Raw genomic sequence first — 5,139 nt, 5'->3', positions numbered from 1 at the left:
GGGGTTTCACCATGTTAGCCAGGATGGTCTTGATCTTCTGACCTCGTGATCCGCCCTCCTCAGCCTCCCGAAGTGCTGGGATTACAGGCATGAGACGCTGCACCTGGCCAAAAATTATTTTCTATTATATTTTCTAAGTTTTTGTGGGTTATATAGAAAATTTCATATATTTCCATATCATTGTTCTGTCGCCAGAACAATTAATTTTGTATACTTATTTTATATATATTTTTGTATATTTATTTGTAACTGTTCACCTCACTTTTTAATTATGTAGAAGCAAATTTAGTTTGTTCTATTGAGAAAATGAATATTAATCTGCAGGTTGAATATTTTTGCCTCCATTTTTCTCATAAAATTCTTCTTTCATTTCTTTTTCTTGCCTGGTTGCAGTGGCTCAGATGTCTAGAACAGTGCTAAATGGATGGTAGTGATAATGAGCATGCTTTTCTTGTTTTTGATTTTAACATTAATACTTCTAGTATTTTACCATTAAGTATGATGCCTGTGTTTGATTTGAGATTTGAATTAACATGAGTGTCCTGTTAAGAATCAGTCTTTTAATTTTGTTTTATTAATTAAAAAATTGATATTGAATTTTATCAAATGACTTTTCAAGATTATTGTGGCAATCCAAAAGTTTTTCTCTGCTGTCCAGTCTGGAGTGCAGTGGTGTGATCATAGCTCCCTGCAACTTTGAACCCCTGGGCTCAAGTGATCCTCCTGCCTCGGCCTCCCAGGTTGGTAGGACTATAGGCATCTGCCATCACACTGGGCTATTTATTTATTTTTTTTATTGTAGAGATGGGGTCTCACTATGTTGCCCGTGCTGATCTCGAACTCCTGGCTTCAAGTGATCCTGCCACCTTGGCCTCCCAAAGCACTGGGGTTACAGGGGTGAGCCACTATTCCCAGCCTTACTTTCACATTTTTAGGGTAACCTATGTTTACATTTGAAGTTAGTCTGTGCTTTTCTTTATTATGCTTTATCAGTTTTTTTTTAAGTCAGAGTGTTATGGTAGCTTTCTGTTACTTTTGTCCACTTGAACACTTCATATACCATGGAAATTAATTGTGCTTGAAGCTCAGAGAGAACTTGATTGTGTAAGTAATCTGAACTAAAAGCTTTTTTTGGAAATAATTTCTTATTAACTTTCACATTTTTCTATGGTTACTGATCTGTTGTTTTTTGACTTCTTCCTGGGTCAGTTTGCTTCTAATTATTATTTTGGCTGTGTCTCCCAATATTTGATATGTGGTATTCTCATCACTGAAACCTTCTAAGCATTCATTCTGTAATTATGTTTTTAATTTATTCTCCAATCAATGATTTTTTTTTTTTCTTTTTTAAGAACTCTAAAGTTTCCCCAAGAGCTTGGGGTCTTTCTGACTTACACTTTTGTAATTAATGCATAGTTTTATTACAGTGTGATCATAGAATATGGTCTGACAATTTCTTCTGGAAAGAAATTACTTACATTTTTTTTTGGTAGCCTAATATAAAATCAAGTTTTACAAACTTTTCTTATATTTTTTTCTTAATGGGCTAGACAGAAGATCCTTCTCTTTAATTATTCATTTATTCATTGAGGATCATTTCCACCATGTGTCTCATACATGCCGGGGGGCATTGTATTAGGCATTGCAGGATATAAAATGAATTAGTCATAAGCTTTGTCTTAGGTTGATAAAGTTTGGATGGAACATAGACACATGTAGACCTAATTATAATACAGGAAGAAATGCAACCGCAGCAAAATGTACAAAAGCAGCAGGCAGCTAGAGTGGGAGTCAAGCCCTGTCGTAGATTCTGAGAATACAAACTTGCCTACGATGGCCCTGAGAGGCTTTCAGTCCTAGCGTGTAAAACATACATTTAGAGCAGAGACAGGCTTTTTGGAGGCAAGGTGATTAATTAGGAAATCACCGCAGACCTTCAGTAATAAATCAGAACATATGAGGGACGGTAACAGTGCAAGATGAGAACGGAGGATTTTCACACTTAAGGGACGGATAGCAGAAGAGAAGTCCAGACCGGAGGATGAAGGAGGTAGTAGTAAAATTTTATAGACGCTATGCGAGAGTTTTTCAAGGGGTGCTTGGTCAGTTGGGACAAACAGAGCCAAAAGGTCAAGTAAGATGACTCACACCTGTAATCCCAGCACTTTGGGAGGCTGAGGCGGGCAGATCACGAGGTCACGTGTTCGAGACCATCCTGGCCAACATGGTGAAACCCTGTCTCTACTAAAAACATGAAAATTAGCCGGGCCTGGTGGCACGTGCCTGTAGTCCTAGCTACTCGGGGGGCTGAGGCAGAAGAATCGCTTGAACCTGGGAGGCGGACGTTGCAGTGAGCTGAGATCATGACGCTGCACTCCAGCCTGGGTGACACAGCAAGACTCCGTCTCAAAAAAATAAAAAGAAAAAAAAAATTTTACAAAGTTTCAGTTACCTTTGGTCTTTGGGGACTTGGAAAGAGCAGTTTCAGTGAAGTGGGGGAAAAAGCCAAGCCACAAGCAGGTTGAGACTAAATGGGATATGAGATGGTGGAGACAAGTATTTTTTCAGGAGCTTAGTTGTGGAGGGATTGCAGGAGTTAGGGCGGTGATTAAAGGAGCAAGGCTGGCTGGGTGCGGTGGCTCACGCCTGTAATCCCAGCACTTTGGGAGGTCAAGGCAGGTGGATCACGAGGTCAGGAGATCAAGACCATCCTGACTAACATGGTGAAACCTCGTCTCTACTAAAAATACAAAAAATGTAGCTGGGCGTGGTGGCGGATGCCTGTAGTCCCAGCTACTCCGAAGGCTAAGGCGGGAGAATGGCGTGAACCCGGGAGGTGGAGCTTGCAGTGAGCTGAGTTTGCACCACTGCACTTCAGCCCGGGCGACAGAGTGAGACTCCGTCTGAAAAAAAAAAAAAAGAGCAAAAATCAGAAAGACTGTTGTTGGGATAGAAAGACAATGTGAGAACGTGAGCATGTTTAGCTAATGAGGAGTGCGTGCTGAGAGTGAGGGAAGGCATGGTTGTTGCTGAGAGTCCTAAGTGCTGAGAGTGAGGGAAGGCATGGTTGTTGCTGAGAGTCCTAAGTGCTGAGAGTGAGGGAAGGCATGGTTGTTGCTGAGAGTCCTAAGCAGGTGGGAGACACGTGGTGAGACACAAAGCCCAGGTGGGAGGTGGCCTCTCGACAGGAATAGGGCACCTCTTCTTGAGTCGAAGGCAATGCTTGGAACTGGTAGGGAGTGTGGGCAGAAAGATGGGATCTCCCCCATTTCTTTGCAAGGCTGTGTCATTATAGAACCTTTAGTCACAGTCCTGGACTCTGACTGAAAGGGTACTGGGTCTTGGCCTCTATGTTAACAGTTTGCTTCATAGGGAAGATTTAGGATTCATCCCTTCCTCTCCTGCTATAGAACTAGAAAAGAATCTCTACACCAGTGGTCCCTAATGTGTTTGGCTCCAGGGACCAGTTTCATGGAAGACAATTTTTCCACGGACTGGGAATGGAGGGCTGGGGATGGGTTCAGGATAAAACTGTTCCCCCCAGATCATCAGGCATTAGACTCTCATAAGGAGCATGCAGTGTAGATCCCTCGCATGCACAGTTCACAATAGGGTTCATGCTCCTATGGGAATCTATTGCCACAGCTGATCTGACAGGAGGCGGAGCTCAGATGGTCGTGCTCGCTTGCCTGCTGCTCACCTCCTGCTGTGCAGCCTGGCCTCTAAGAGACCACAGGCAGGTACCTATCCATGGCATGGGGGCTGGGGACTGCTGCTTTACACTTACGATATAGTTTGGATGTTGTGCCCACCCAAATCTCATGTTGAGATGTAATCTCCAGTGTTGGAGGTGGGGCCTGGTGGGAGGTGATTGGATCATAGGGACAGATTTCTCATTAATGGTTTGGTACCATCCTCTTAGTGCTATTCTTATGATAGCGAGTGAGTTTCTTTTCTCTTCTTTTCTTTTCTTTCTTTTCTTTCTTTCCTTCCCTTCCTTCCCTTCCTCCCCTTCCTTCCCTTCCTTCTTTCTTTCTCTCCCTCTCTCCCTCCCTCCCTCTCCTTCCTTCCTTTCTCTCTCTCTCTCTCTCTCTCTCTCTCTTTCTTTCTTTCTTTCTTTCTTTTCTTTCTTTCTCACTCTGTTGCCCAGGCTGGAGTGCAGTGCAGTGGTGCGCTCTTGATCTTGGCTCACTGCAACCTCTGCCTCCCAGGCTCAAGCATGTCACCATGCCCGGCTAATTTTTATATTTTTAGTAGAGACAGGGTTTTGCCATGTTGGCCAGGCTGGTCTCGAACTCCTGACCTCAGGTGATTCACCCTTCTCAGCCTCCCAAAGTGCTGGGATTATAGGCATGAGCCACCACGTCCAGCCGATAGTGAGTGAGTTCTGGTAAGCGCTGGTCATTTAAAAGTGCCCCCTCTCTGTCTTGCTCCTGCTCTGGCCATGTGACTCATCTGCTCCTGCTTTGCCTTCCACCATGATTGTCAGTTTCATGAGGCCTCCCCAGAAGCCGACCAGATGCCAGTATCATGCTTCCTGCATAGCCTGCAGAACCGCGAGCCAATTAAACCTCTTTTCTTTATAAATTACCCAGTCTCAGGTATTTATAGCAATGCAAGAATGGACTAATACAACTTACCTTTCCTGAGGCCGTTGTCTCTGTTGGGCATTGAGGAGTTTCTAGCAGTCTCTCTTTAACTATGTGGCATGCAGTGAATCATCAGAATAATTAACCCAGTCAATTGTAAACAAAGTGACTGATGGATGCCATCAGATCACAAAAGTTCCTATTACCGTAAATACAAGGGGAAGTTCCTATTACCGTAAATACAAGGGGATAAGTAAATCAAAATAATGTTTCAAATCCTCAGTAGGCCTCTTTTTCTGTTTCTAATTGAAGATTGTCACATCAACACATAAACAAAAATGCCTGTGAAGGAAATGTGTATTTTAGTGCACTGCATTTTTATATCTGAAGTTTATTTCTATTCCTAACTTTAAATGCTGAGAAAGGGATTTGCTTTGGTGCTTACAAAATTTTCCCATTTGGCCGGGCGCGGTGGCTCAAGCCTGTAATCCCAGCACTTTGGGAGGCCGAGACGGGCGGATCACGAGGTCAGGAGATCGAGACCATCCTG

The sequence above is a fragment of the Colobus angolensis genome, unplaced genomic scaffold (genome assembly GCF_000951035.1).
Source record: "Colobus angolensis palliatus isolate OR3802 unplaced genomic scaffold, Cang.pa_1.0 Scaffold15, whole genome shotgun sequence".
NCBI classification, from domain to species: Eukaryota; Metazoa; Chordata; class Mammalia; order Primates; family Cercopithecidae; genus Colobus; species Colobus angolensis.
This window is presented reverse-complemented; position numbering follows the sequence as displayed.